Source organism: Schistocerca piceifrons, chromosome X (assembly GCF_021461385.2).
Source record: "Schistocerca piceifrons isolate TAMUIC-IGC-003096 chromosome X, iqSchPice1.1, whole genome shotgun sequence".
Classification (NCBI taxonomy): Eukaryota; Metazoa; Arthropoda; class Insecta; order Orthoptera; family Acrididae; genus Schistocerca; species Schistocerca piceifrons.
Genome location: NC_060149.1, coordinates 208,328,745 through 208,344,884, shown reverse-complemented (window position 1 = coordinate 208,344,884; position 16,140 = coordinate 208,328,745).

Genomic DNA, 16,140 nt, shown 5'->3' with positions numbered 1-16,140 from the left:
TATACCAGCAAAATTACGTCATAGTTCCGGAGATACGATGCCATAAACACAAGGATTAGAGAAAAACCGCCGCATCATGTATGGAGTTTAAATATTTTCCTTATTTGATACTACCTCTATGCGCAACACATTCCACAGACAGTATACACGTATGCCGCTGAAAGTATCTACAAAATATATCATTGTAGGATACATAGTTCAGGGGAGATATGAAGTCAAATACTGTCGCATAATGCATGAAGGTCTAATTTTTATTCACAACGAATTTCGCAGACACTAGCAACATATATCACTGTATATACTCGCAAAATTGTATCATTCTACGACGCATAGGTCAGGAGACAAGAGGTCATAAACATTATACCGCGTGAAAATGAAACTGCAGGGCGTAATTCGCTATATATACAGGTGAAATATGTTTACAAATAAGAGTGAGTATTTTAAATACGAGTGAAATATACACTACTGGCCATTAATATTGCTGCACCACGAAGATGACGTGCTACAGACGCGAAATTTAACCGACAGGAAGAAGATGCTGTGATTTCAGAGCATTCACAAGCAGAAGGCCGGCCGAAGTGGCCGTGCGGTTAAAGGCGCTGCAGTCTGGAACCGCAAGACCGCTACGGTCGCAGGTTCGAATCCTGCCTCGGTCATGGATGTTTGTGATGTCCTTAGGTTAGTTAGGTTTAACCAGTTCTAAGTTCTAGGGGACTAATGACCTCAGCAGTTGAGTCCCATAGTGCTCAGAGCCATTTGAACCATTTGAACCACAAGCAGAATATGGAATCGGTGGGTTCAGGAGGGTAATATGGAACGCCGTGCTGGATCCCAACGGCCTCGTATCACTAGCAGTCGAGATGACAGGCATCTTATCCGCGTGGCTGTAACGGATCGTGCAGCCACGTCTCGATCCCTGAGTCAAGAGATGGGGACGTTTGCATGACAACAACCATCTGCACGAACAGTTAGACGTCGTTTGCAGCAGCATGGACTATCAACGCGGAGACCACGGCTGCGGTTACCCTTGACGCTGCATCACAGACAAAAAAAAAGAAAATGGTTTAAATGGCTCTGAGCACTATGGGACTTAACATCTGAGGTCATCAGTCCCCTAGAACTTAGAACTACTTAAACCTAACTAACCTAAGGACATCACACACATCCATGCCCGAGGCAGGATTCGAACCTGCGACCGTAGCGGTCGCGCGGTTCCAGACTGAAGCGCCTAGAACCGCTTGGCCACACCGGCCGGCCATCACAGACAGGAGCGCCTGCGATGGTGTACTCAACGACGAACCTGGGTGCACAAATGGCAAAACGTCATTTTTTCGGATGAATCCAGGTCCTGTTTACAGCATCATGATGGTCGCATCTGTGTTTGGCGACATCGCGGTGAACGCACATTGGAAGCGTGTATTCGTCATCGCCATACTGGCGTATCGCCTGGCGTGATGGTATGGGGTGCCATTGGTTACACGTCTCGGTCACCTCTTGTTCTCATTGACGGCACTTTGAACAGTGGACGTTACATTTCAGATGTGTTACGACCCGTGGTTGTACCCTTCATTCGATCCCTGCGAAACCCTACATTTCAGCAGGATAATGCACGACTGCATGTTGCAGGTTCTGTACGGGCCTTTCTGGATACAGAAAATGTTCGACTGCTGCCCTGGCCAGCACATTCTCCATATCTCTCACCAATTGAAAACGTCTGGTCAATGGTGGCCGAGCAACTGGCTCGTCCCAATACACCAGTCACTACTCTTGATGAACTGTGGTATCGTGTTGAAGCTGCATGGGCAGCTGTAGCTGTACACGCCATTCAAGCTCTGTTTGACTCAATGCCCAGGCATATCAAGGACGTTATTACGGCCAGAGGTGGTTGTTCTGGGTACTGATTTCTCAGGATCTATGCACCCAAATTGCGTGAACATGTAATCACATGTCAGTTCTAGTATAATATGTTTGTCCAATGAATACCCGTTTATCATCTGCATTTCTTCTTGTTGTAGCAATTTTAATGGCCAGTAGTGTACATATCGTAACAGAAGGAAACAAGTGACGTAAGAAGGGTGGGGGTGGGGGTGGGGGGGAAATTAATGTTCATGTTGCTGTTGCAGTTGATCCACACGTTAGCTTCCGCGTAATCGGACGAGGAAAGTGGCATGAATCAAGCGAGCCTCCTACGCATTCTCCATCGACATAGATTCCATCCCTATCACATCCCTCTTCGTCAAGAGCTACGTGAAAACGATTATGAGAATCGTGTTAACTTCTGTAGAAGGGCATTAAGACAGGATACTACAGATGAATCACGTATATTGTTTAGTGATGAAGTTACATTTACCAATTATGGTCAGACCGCCGAAACATAAACTATTGGTCTGTTGACAGTCCACGTTGGTTTAGTCAGATGGAACATCAGCGTCTATGGAGTGTAAATGTGTGATGTGGGTTAGTGAACTATCAGATCACAGACCATTTTTCACAGACGAAACACTGAACTCTCACAAGTATCGCAACCTCCTAGCAGACGATCTTCCACGGGTGTAGAAGACGTTTCTCTGCAGAGTAGGAGGAAACTGTAATGCCAACACGATGACTATCCAGCCAACAGTACACGAAGTACTACTGCATGTCTTCACGAAACAGTCGTTGGACTGGACGCAGAGGACCTGTGTCTTGGCTAGCCCATTCCTCGTATTTGACCCTTGTAGACCTTTTTCTGTGAGGGAAGCTGTAATACGCTGTCTACAAAGACATACCAGCTACACTCGGTGATATGCAACGACGTATTACTGCAGCCTGCTCGGACTTCTCCGCTGAAATGAAATGCTAGCACGTGTGCAGCAGTCGCTCCATACCAGACTGGAAGTGCGTAAAGTCGTTGCCGGTGGTCATTCTGAACACAAATTGTGACGGTCGAATGTCTCGTTAATGGTCAGAAGCCACATAACTAGTGTATGCATTTGTGTTGTTCTTTAGTGTGCGCGACCACAGGTATATTCTACAAGTGTGCGTCGTTTTTCAAATACGATGTCTAGTAAACAACTCGCACTAGATTCGTACAACAAACACCACTGTCATCCTAATTTACCCTATTTTTAGTTAATTAATGTCAATAGGCATTTTTCTATTTAAAAAGTGCTTGTTTGCACAAAAAATACATTTTCTAAGTATTATTACAATCTGTTTATTGACTAACAAACGGCCCCGTGACTACCAACCCATTCTGTGAAAACCGCACGTCAATAGCACTTTCCATTTTCGCAATATTTGCGGTGCAATTTTTAGGTGATTCACTCTGTATGATATAATAATGTTTCCATGTTCGTAATCGTATCTCAGAGAGTCTCAAAAATGTTAGCTGTCGGTTCATTCTACAGTAGTGTGTAATACAATATACTACCTCGTGTACACGTCAATCTCAAAGGATGTTATCTGATGGGGGTAAGTCTTACCTTGCGTATCTTGTGATGGTAGTTGCGAAGTAAAAGAAATTATGATGAGCGTATTTGTTCTGTGAGAAAAGTCTGGAGTGTTTTGAGCCAATGAAAGACTGTTAATGTTGATCTGGGATCTACTGGTCTACCTAAAATCATTTCAGCCCTTTGTTGTTACTATTTCAATAGCAAGGATACTGAGAAGACCGGCAGCGGGTATCTGCAGTTCCAGAGACACGCTTCGGACTCTCTGGAACGCAGTCTAATCTCTTCCACCGTAAGTCGACACTGAAGCTGCAATGATTGTTACATTCGTAAAATTTTATACGAGATCAGATACTACCAAGGTGTGACATGATCTTTTTTCCGTCGCCCCTCACCTCTCTTTTCCGGTCAATAGTGATTCTCAATCCATCGCATACGTCAGTCCTAAAGTAACTGACTTTTGGCACCAGTAGTCAGCAAATATTTACACCAGTTCCCGTGAACTACGAGAGCACCTGACAGAAGCTCCAGAATTCTGTGTGGTCTGCGTACGAGAAATGCACTTTTTCTACCCCTTCTTCGTCATTTCCACATCTAATACAGGTCGGTACCGTTGTGGTTCCAAGTGTAACATGAAACGATCGGCACTCTGCTTAATTACCTTGGCTGTTACCTGTTGTGGGTAAGCCCGAAGGTGTCAGTTGTTATCCGGTCGTGAATGTACTGCTTTCGCCAACTTCGTGCGAAACAAATTTCGGCCACTTAAGTGACAGTAAACCACGTAATCACAACTAAGATATTCATATTTCCTGTCGACAGGACCAGCAATTTTCAAAATGCAGTCGTTACTAACCACAGGTAAACTACACGTGTCGCCCATAACGGAGAATGCCGGCTGCGGTGGCCGTGCGGTTCTAGGCGCTGCTGTCCGGAATCGCGGGACTGCTACGGTCGCAGGTTCGAATCCAGCCTCGGGCATGGATGTGTGTGATGTCCTTAGGTTAGTTAGATTTAAGTAGTTCTAAGTTCTAGGGGACTGATGACCTAAGATGTTAAGTCCCATAGTTCTCAGAGCTATTTGAACCATAACGGAGAATGAAGAAACTTGACGGCCCAGTATCGAGGACGGTCTGTAATTACCTAGGCGTCGACGGGATATCAAACCGACTCCAGGATGATATCGGAAACCATAAGTGAAGAAGCCAATGAATGCACCTTGAGGTAACTGGCGAAACTGGTCTATCGACTGATAACCAGTAGCCGTGGTGGAACGGAAACTGCACGAACTGCGGATGGGACACTCACATGTCAAAAGTGGCAGGAATGTTATGTATGCATTGCATGAGTAGATTTGGCATAGCAGAACTGCTGTTTACAACAAAACAAATATTTATGGTTCAAATGGCTCTTAGCACTATGGGACTTAACTTCTGAGGTCATCAGTCCCCTAGAACTTAGAACTACTTAAACCTAACTAACCTAAGACATCACCCACATCCATGCCCGAGGCAGGATTCGAACCTGCGGCCGTTGCGGTCGCGCGGTTCCAGACTGCAGCGCCTAGAACCGCATGGCCACTCCGGCCGGCACAAATATTTACAGCAAAATCTATGGCTTTATGTATTGTTCAGCAAGAATGATTGTCGCCAAGTAATATGTTAACGTTACTGACTTACAAGCTTAGGCTATGTACACTGATGCACTGCCTGAGACAAAAAGTAACGCAGCCAGAAGACAAGGTCACATGTCTGTGTAACTTCATTCACGTACGCACCATCGGCGGATATGTAATTCTCTGGGACGGTAGAACAGCCGCCATAGTGCATTAGTGTTGTCTATATTTAGTGTTGTTATCAGAGTTGGTAAGATATGTAAGGGTCTTGAACAACGTTGCATGTTGAGCGTGAAGGACACGGAGATGCCACGAGCTTGTGTGAGACAGCCTCATCGTTTGAAAGGGTACTTTCTGTGGACTGCGTCTGGTTGAGCTGTGCAGTATCCAGATTTGTGGGGCAGTCGAATGTGACGATGCCATGGTAACGTGTGGGAAGCCAAACGCGTCACCAATGCTCTGGTCGGCCATGTCTGAACATCACAAGGGGAGATCGTTGTAATGCGCACGAAGCACATCGTAACCCCTTCATATCTGCGCTTGCCATCCGAAAACAAGCAATGCACTCCCTGAAACATTCTGTATCATCCCTCACCATTGGTCAGAGTCTAGTAGCAGTCTTACTACGGAATTACCGTCCCACGCGTGGTTTGCAGTTACCACCTTAACACACACGGCTGCATTTGGAGTGGTGCCTTGACCGGGAAGTATGGAATGCTGATAAATGACGTTGCATTGTGTTTAGTGGTGAATCGCGGTTGTGAACTACCCTGGACGACGAGTATGATGGTGACCGGTGGATAGATCCTATTTTCCAACGTTATCGACAAGCACAGTGATGTTACTCCTGAAATCATGCTGTGTAGAGCCATCGAATATGACTTCAGGTCATGGCCTGTAGTACCTGAGGGAGCTCTGACTGCCCATCAGTACATCAGGGACATCTTGCTTCCTCATGTGTTATCTCACATACGACAATATAGCGATGTCATTTTCAACATGAAAATGCTCGTTCACACATGGCACGAGCGTCCATTAACTGTGTCCTGTGGCTAACAGGTTCCTTAGATATTTCCCCGACAGACTATTTGTGGGACCAGCCCGGACATAAACTCCATCCCAGTGCTATTATCCACGATACAAGGTAACAGTTATCACAGTTGGGGCAAGCTCGCCTCAGGAGAGGATGCAACGGCTTTATGACACCCTTCCCAACAGAATCAGTGCATGCATCCTCAGCAGAGGAGGTTCAATGACATACTGATAAGTCGGCTCATGTTGCCAAGTTCTTTGTAAATTTGACTCGATGTTGTAATCACTGAAATAAAACCACATACGCTCTCTGCCTTTGAAGTCTCATTTCGTTTATCTCTCTAGGTGCATTACTTTTTTTTTTGTCAGGCGGTGTATTCAGTCAGTATCAACAACGTTTTTAGATTCCTTTCATTCAGATATCCACGTCAAATTCTGTTAATGAACGCACTACCCTGCGCCAAAGACGATGCCAGGCAGTAGTGTTTCCACCGCGAAAACACTTGGAGCCGATATGAACGTCCGACACGTGACGCAGCAGCAATGCGGCCGTCCGTAGATGCAAGCAGCGTGACGGCACTGTTATTCTGTGGAGCAGCTAATACACTGTCCAGTCATATTAATGTGACCACCTGTCAAAAGGCTGAATAACCATATTTTGCAGCGTGGACCTCTGCGAGACCTGCAGGAAGAGAATGAGATTCTGAAAGGTGCCGACTCCAGAACCGTGGCCAGCTGCGCTAGGTTTCTAGGTTGAGGATTCGTGGCGAAAACAGCCCGGTAGAGGTGGCCCCACGTATTCTCGACTGGTTTTAAAACCGGGGAGCTTGTCCTGGTGCTCTTCGCACAACGCAAGTACACTGTGAGCTGTATGACACGATGCATTGTTCTGCTCGTAGATGTCATCGTGACGAGGAAAATCGAACTTCATACTTGTGCTGATCTATTGAGAATGAGGAGATCAACCAGGGAATGCCGCAAAATCATTTCCTGGATCTTAACGCTTCCTACTCCGGCCTGGACTCTTCCGATGATTGTTGCAGCGCGTTTGCTTTCAGATGTTTCACGCTCTACACGACAACGGCCATATGCCCGATGGAGCATAAAACGTGATGCATCTGACAAGGCCACCTGTCGCCAATCAGTGGACATACAGTTATGGTACTGGCATGCAAATTCCAATCTTCGTCGCCGATGATCAGCAGGCCAGCATGAGTGCATGAACCAGACGCGTACTTCTGAGGTCCATATGCAACAACGTTCGCTGAATGGTCGTATAGACGACACTGATGGTAACCTCTTGGTTCATTTGGGCGGTCAGTTGCTCAAATGTTGCACATATATTCACCCTTACACATCTCGGCAGCCGTCTTTCACCTTGTTGTATATGGCCTGTTGTGCACAACAGTTACCTGGCGCCGTTGTTGGGTAGCGCATAGTATACTTTAACCACGGCGGTACGCGAACAATTAAAAAACTTAGCCGTTTCGGAAATGCTCCCACCCTGTGCTCGAAAGCCAATAATCATGCATTTTGGACGTGACATAAATCGATCCGTCTTCGCATTACGATAACGAATGCACTGTTTTCCTCTCCCTCCTCCTCCTGCCCCCGCAACCTGTGAGTGGTTGTTGCCCGTTCATGTCGAAAATAGACGGTGGTCACATTAATGTGGGAGGACCACGTAAAACTCTACGGTTGCTTCAGACTGATATCATAACGACACAGCAATAGTAAACATTGCGACAAATATACGAAGTAGCCAGTATACTATTTAATTTTGGAACACGTATTATGTTCGAGTATAACGACTTTTCTGGAGACTAGAAATCTACTCTGTAGCAATCAGCATGGGTTTCGAAAAAGACGATCGTGTGAAACCCAGCTCGCGCTATTCGTCCACGAGACTCAGAGGGCCATAGACACGGGTTCCCAGGTAGATGCCGTGTTTCTTGACTTCCGCAATGCGTTTGATACAGTCCCCCACAGTCGTTTAATGAACAAATTAAGAGCATATGGACTATCAGACTAATTGTGTGATTGGATTGAAGAGTTCCTGGATAACAGAACGCAGCAGTCATTCTCAATGGAGAGAAGTCTTCCGAAGTAAAAGTGATTTGAGGTGTGCCGCAGGGGAGTGTCGTAGGACTGTTGCTATTCACAATGTATATAAATGACCTTGTGGGTAACATCGGAAGTTCACTGAGGCTTTTTGCAGATGATGCTGTAGTATATCGAGAGGTTGTAACAATGGAAAATTGTACCGAAATGCAGGAGGATCTGCAACGATTTGACGCATGGTGCAGGGAATGGCAATTGAATCTCAATGTGGACAAGTGTAATGTGCTGCGAATACATAGAAAGAAAGATCCTTTATCATTTAGCTACAATATAGCATGTCAGCAAATGGAAGCAGTTAATTCCACAAATTATCTGGGAGTAGGCATTACGAGCGATTTAAAATGGAGTGGCCATATGAAATTAATCGTCGATAAAGCAGATGCCAGACTGAGATTCATTAGAAGGATCCTAAGGAAATGCAATCCGAAAACAAAGGAAGTAGGTTACAGTACACTTGTTCGCACACTGCGTGAATACTGCTAACCGGTGTGGGATTCGTACCAGACAGGGTTGATAGAAGAGATAGAGAAGATCCAACGGAGAGCAGCGCGCTTCGTTACATGATCATTTAGTAATCGCGAAAGCGTCACGGAGATGACAGATAAACTTCAGTAGAAGACTCTGCAAGAGAGGCGCTCAGTAGCTCGGTACGGGCTTTTGTTGAAGGTTCGAGAACATACCTTCACCGAAGAGTCAAGCAGTATATTGCTCCCTCCTACGTACATCTCGCGAAGAGAACATGAGGATAAAATCAGAGAGATTAAAGCCCACACAGAAGCATATCGACAATCTTTCTTTCCAAAAACAATGCGAGACTGGAATAGAAGGGAGAACTGATAGAGGTACTCAAGGTACCCTCCGCCATACACCGTCAGGTGTCTTGCGGAGTATGGGTGTAGATGTAGATTTACTATGCCTCGTGAAACGTCAAATGTGCGGATACAAGAATTACTTGTTTCTACAGTGTGGTTCTTATTAACGTTAAAACGCCTAGACAAGTACTTTGGTCCAAGACACTTGGAGCCACAAATGTCGAGAAACACCCCAAAAGTGGATGACAAATATTGAACTTATGAGTCACCAGATGACGGACCTGCCCTCACGTGCAGCGGGTGAGCCTGTCGGCCTGTCGCACCTGATCATTCCAACCTATAGGCGGCTCCGGGCCTACGTGCGCGGCTTTAGCGAGTTTGGTTCAGGATTTGAGTCATGCATCTCGCAGGCGGTTTTTTTTATCGTGTTAGACAATTACGTGTTTAACTGAGGGAAGATTTATTGCACTACTTGTAAACTGCTAAGGAACAGAGACAATTTTCGGCAGGAATAATCACAGGCAATGGTGGACGTCATGAAACACAGTACATACGTAATAGAGGCGGAGTGGTATATTTACAACGAAAAATGGTACAGATTTCACCAATGCTAAAGCAGGAAAGCAGACGTAAATAACATTCACTTTTGACACAGGTCAGACTCCCAACATAAAGATCTATATGTTATTCAAGAAGGAATATGCACTCCTCAGTCACTAATGCACATTTTGCAACTGCAATTCCTGCTCGCTACCAAACCTTTGCGGAGTCGTTGAGGGGTATTGTCCCACTCTTCCCTTAAGGCGGTTTTCAGTTCTTGCACGGTTCGGTGAGAGGGTGTTCGTTGAAATCGACGTCTGCCAAGAGCATCCCAGGCAAGCACTATAGGGTTTAGGTCCTGGGACTACCCAGGCCATTCCTTACGTTCAATATCTTCACTTTCCAGTGTATCCGACAACTCTGCGATCTTATATGGGCGGGAATTGTCGTTCACAAGCCCCAAGTCGGGACCTACCGCACCCCTAAACAGATGGAAATAAACCAGAATAATCACCTTGCATTACCACCGTGCTATAACCGTACCTCGCGCAAACACACGCAGCGGTGTTCGGTCAATGTGCATAATGCCGTCCCACACCATAACGCTTGGGCTATATCGATGACGTTCATTAATTCTGTGTGTGATGTGCAACGTGACCTCCTCACTCTCCACATTAACTGTTGGCAAGAATAACTTGCCACAGTGAAGCGGGATTTGTTGACGAACATCGCTCTGGACCACTGTTGCTGAACCCAACCAACATTATTACAAATGAGGCTAAAATACGAATATGAGAATGTGCTAGAAACACCATTGTGATATTACTATAAATGAGAATAATATACTAATTTTAGGATCTGCTAGCAACCATATAAAAATAATAGTAAATCTGAAAAAGCTTCTATGAGGGCTTAAAAGTAAAATACAAGACCACTGATGATGAACATGTGCTGCATACCGCTCTGGTAAATTACGAAATATAAAAAGCGAGTTGCCTTGTCTTTGTATACAAATAAATATGTCGCTTATGAACTATCTGAAGGCTGCAAGACACCTTGAATACAAAACATTTTCAGCTTTTTCTTGTAAAATGTATATAATCTCTGTGGTTGTTAACAAGTATTACCATCATCATCATAGAGTACTGTCATGGGTAATGGTGTCTATAACAACAACAAAGTAATATCAAAGTCGCGCTTGGCAGTGTAATCGGGTACTGGTACTACTGTAGAACACCTTCAAACAATCAGATTCCCTTTTGAAAATTTCCCCTCACTGAAGGTCGTATCAGCTGATGTGGCATTTGATGAGAGGTTTTTTTCCATGTCCCGAAAACCTAAATTTACAGACTTCTCCTTTTCCTCGATTGTTTATCCTTGATCTGCCGAACTGCATAAATACCATCCGTGGACTAACAAGTAAAGAATGTGGTACGTGGAGTCAGAAATACTGCGCAACTCGGTATTTTTAAGATACGTAAAACAATGAGACAAGTGAAAGGCAATTTCGTATTTCAGTCTAAATATCGAGACTAGAATGATTAGCCCTATTGTATGACACTTTCCCTTCATTTTTCAATCGTGTATTTCAAATTCTATAGACTTCTTTCAAAATAATCTACAACTATGACAGGCTGTACCCAAAGTTACAAAATATCTTAACACGGCTGAAAAGGTCCAGAAAAATTACGATTCACAAAGCGTTGCAAAAGTGGAACGCAGACAACGGCACACACTGAGTTACAAATACGCGACACACTACGAAAATAAAGAAATCAGGCCACAAAAATACATGCTGTGAGACAAATCTAAAACACAAGACGTGGCATATATTTGAAATGCAGATCATAATTCAGTCAGGAACTCGAATATCCGTCCAGAATAACAGCATTAGCCGGCGCAGAGAGTGCTTCCTACTTATCGCTTGAGTAGGGATGGGCAAGATTTACCGCTCGCAGGGAGAAATTTGAGCAGTGGAACGAGAAGAGAACCTATTACGTGGCACGAAGTATTGGCCGTGCTCTCTGCCATTTACTTAACACAGTTTTGCAGTGTACGGATATAGATGTAGAAGAATCGCTTTCACTCGGTGCTCGAAAAAGAGTAAATACAACCAAACTTAATTGCCAGGAAACTGCGGGACGACAATGTGTGACGATATCTGTTGTGGTGCAGGATTATCAATCAGCACATACAGAGCATTCGATTGCGCAGCCACCACTGGCGTCAGAGTGTTAGTCATGGTTATAAAATAGGTAACGTGAAAATTAAAAAAAAGGATTCGAGCACTGTAGAAAAGGCAAGAACAAAAGAAAACAAATAATACTGATGCTGGCATCTTTTGTTTGAAAATGGTGGCTACTGAGTGACGTACCATGTATGTGTGGACAAATATCCGGCCGGCCGGTGTGGCCGTGCGGTTCTAGGCGCTTCAGTGTGGAACCGCGTGACCGCTACGGTTGCAGGTTCGAATCCTGCCTCGGGCATGGATGTTTGTGATGTCCTTAGGTTAGTTGGGTTTAAGTAGTTCTAAGTTCTAGGGGACTGATGACCATAGATGTTAAGTCCCATAGTGCTCCGAGCCATTTGAACCATTTTGACAAATATCCGTAATATAACTTCACGGAATGCCAAATTACTAACAGTGAGAATGAAGTAGAAATTATACGAATTAACAAAACTACATGATGGCCAGATATAGCACACTAATTTTAAAATTTCTTTCGGAATTGGGAACGTTTTGTTGTGTATTTTTGGAGAACCCGCAAATAAAAATGGAATCTGTGCTGTGGCAAACCCTCACAATTTCAGAATTTTTCGAACTGATAGCTGCTAATTGATTGGTGCCCCGTTTGGATTCCAAAAAATCTAAGCCGAAAAATGCCTGTTGTACATGAATTGGTTTACCCTTTTTACCATCATTCGGTCATTTTGAAATTTTTATTATTTATAATATCAACAATTCATCCGAACGCTCTTTTGACATCACGTTTCACGCATATACCAAAAGTACTACGTTCGTAGGAGGACAAGGGCGCGGCACCCCAAAGTACCGTCATCCAAGATGGCGGCGATGACATCATCCAAGACGGCGGCCGTCACGTCATCTGAAGACGTCAACCAAGATGTTGGCTTTTGGCGAGAAGTTTGAATTTTGGCGGGAAGATAGGTCAATTGGGGTATCTCCACTAACCTAACACCCCCTATCGTACCCTTCCCCAGAAAATCGCGGAAAGTTCAAATTCCATCAGGACAATGCAACACACCATGGCCACCTCTACTAACCCAAGAAAATGGCGGGAAAATAGGTCAACTGGACTACCTCCAATAACCTAAGTCATCCGACTGCAACCTCTTCCTAGGAAACGGTGTGAAGAGGACTTGACCTGAACTGAGCGAGGTGGCACAGTGGCTAACACAGTGGACATGCATTCAGGAGGACAACGGTTCAATCCCGCATCCAGCCATCCTGATTTGTGTCTTCTGTGATTTCCCTAAATCGCTGCAGGCAAATGTCGGGATGGCTCCTATGAAAGGGCATGGCCGACTTCCTGCCCAGTCCTTCCCTGCCGCCCCTGTCCTCTGGACCACACAGGATGCTACCACACACGCTCCCAGAAGGCAGGAAGCACCAGCAGCCACTGCGAAGTCATGCACAGGTGCCCATTCGGGTCCTGCATGCAAGAGGCAGCGACATCCCTTTCATACTTGGTATCTGAGAAATTTCTCTCGAAATACGTCAGTATAACACTTGAAGAACTTTCGCATGCTGTAAGCAGCAGATTGAGAGTGAAGGCTTGCCCTGGCTTGCATCTGGTGGTGGCTCGTGGTGGCCATGACATGCTGTGTGAATAGGTCTTCGTGTTCCGTCCTGTTATGTCAGCAACGGTGCCTAGGTGAACACGTATTTCAAGAGGAATTTTTCAGGTAGCAAGTATGAAAGGGATGTCACCGCCTCATGCTTGCAAGACCTGAACGGGCACCTGTGCGTCACTTTTGCAGGGGCTTCCGGCGCATCCCGACTTTGGGAGCATGTGCGGTAGCGGGCTGTGCGACCCAGTGTACAGGGAGTGGCAGGCAATGCCTGAATGCATTGTTTGCATGTCTGTTGCATCATTTTGCAAGCAGGTCTGTAGATTGTCCTGTGCATTATTTGGACAGTTTATGAGTAGTGAGTGTGTCTGCTGAGCATTTTACATGTGGTATTTGGGTAATTTACGAGTTGTTTGCATGTCTGTACATCAGCGTAGTGAATTATTTACAAGTAGTTTGCAGGTCTGCAGACTGCGTATTGTGACCCCAAGCAAGAAAGGTCGCCATTTTGCCCCCCCCCCCCCATCTTGGATTATGTCACGGAAGGGATGACAACACTGTCTGGTGGCAGTACTGTGTGCTAGGTCAGTTGGACTCCAGATCTCATGGTAACTACACTTTTTCCCGCCATTTTCCCCCATCTTAGACTACATCATGGAACAGATGCCAGCACCCTCTGGTGGCGGAATTGTGTACTAGGTCAGTTGGACTCTGGACCCCATATCGACTACACTTGATGTCGGTACTGCCTCTAATTGCTTAAATAAATAGTGCATGCAAAATAAAGACTTATGTCCAGCTCAGGTCGAGTCCTCTTCCCACCATTTCCTAGGAAGAGGTGGCGGTCGGATGACATAGATTAGACGAGGTAGCCGAAGTGCCCTTTCCTTCCCGCCATTTTCTTAGGTTAGCAGAGATAGTCCAAGTGGTCTTTTTTTACCGCCAGAATTCAAATTCCCCTCCAATCCCAAGGAAGAGGTGGCAGTTGGATGAGTTAGGTTAGTGAAGCTAGTCCAATTGACCTATTTTCCCGCCATTTTCTTAGGTTAGTAGAGGTAGCTGTGGTGTATTGCATTGCCCTAATGGAATTTGACAATGGGGTAGGGGAGGGGAGGGGGGTTAGTTTAGTGGAGGTAGCCCAATTGACCTATCTTCCAGCCAAAATTCAAACCTCCCACCAAAAGCTACCATTTTGGATGACTTCATCAGATGACATCATGGCCGCCATCTTGAATGACGTCATCGCCACCATCTTGGATAACGGTACTTTGGGGTGACACCCCCGTTGTCTCCCTACTTACGTAGTTCAGGAAAGCCTAATATCTTCTGTTGGGGAAGGAAAATACCTGTAAAAAAAGTAATGTAATAGATGTGCAAATGTCAAGCTAACAAGCTCTGCCCACACCCTAACAGAGAGGATACATTTAACATTCATCACACTAAGTTGAAGTTTTAAACGGTTTTCCAATTGCGAGGACAGCAAGTGAGAGGAGTAATCTATACAATGTGTAACACTCACAAGTATGGCCGAATTATGGTCTTATTGTGAAACTCGTATGAGCAGAAAATGAATTTTGTGTGCGTAAGAGGAATGCGAGGTTCTTCCTGAAGTGGAAACATTATGTCAAAAATAAGGCAGCATAACCGAAATGCAGTAGGCTCTAGTGTATACTTGTACCAAAAAAATCAAATCTGTGTGAAATCTTGTGGGACTTAACTGCTAAGGTCATTAGTCCCTAAGCTTACATACCACTTAACCTAAATTATCCTAAGGACAAACACACACACCCATGCCCGAGGGAGGACTCGAACCTCCGCCGGAATCAGCCGTACAGATACGCGTACCCTCTTAGGAAACTGCATTTATGACAATCCATCGATGAGGAATAATGGGACTGTATAGCACTACTGTGATAGGCAAGTATGCTGATGGTAATGAGAACGAGAAATATTTCATGCGACAATTGAAAAGAGAGAAAAGTGAGTCACGTAATACTCAGGATTTCCGTGCTTTGTAGACCGAATGGTTTTATCTACTTTGCAAAAACTAGCCTTGACCTGAAACAGTAAAGCTGTTACCGAGGGTGGTGATGACGGGCAGCAGATATTGTAATGACATAAAACTTCACCTAGCTGTAGAAGCTATGGTCCCCGGCGGCTCTGCTGCGTAAATGGGAAACGTTTCCTTCCTTACTCGCACCTCAAAGAGCATCTTTCATTTGTGAACCCTGGGCGTTATGTTCTAAGGGTAATTGCTTAATGTGCGAGGGAGTACTGAAAAGTGGTGCTTCCGAATTTTTTTACGTGAACACTCTTAATTTTTTTAAATAAAACAAACTTTATTAACATTCTAAATATTTATTCTTTATATCTGCATATTTACATGTCAACATAGTCACCCTGGCGACGAACACATTTCTCCCATAGAGAGACCAGTTAGTTGCTACCGAAACGTCTCACATCTGCTTGCATCGCTTCATCACTATCACGCTGAAGCTCTTGCAAGTGTTGCTGAAGTTTTGAAAAAGGTGATAATCTGATGGGGGCAAATCGGGACAGTGTGGAGTGATCGATGACTGTGAACACCGGGCGTCGGATTTTCCTGATATCGCAGCGCTCGTATGTGGTCTGGCATTGTCATGCTCCATGTGTGAACCAACTCTTCGAATTCGAGCTTTCTGAGCGATTACAGCACGCTGTTCCTCACACACCGACGTAGTTACGCTACACACCGACGTGTTACACGCTACAAATTGGAGCCCTCTAGCGGCAGAGGACT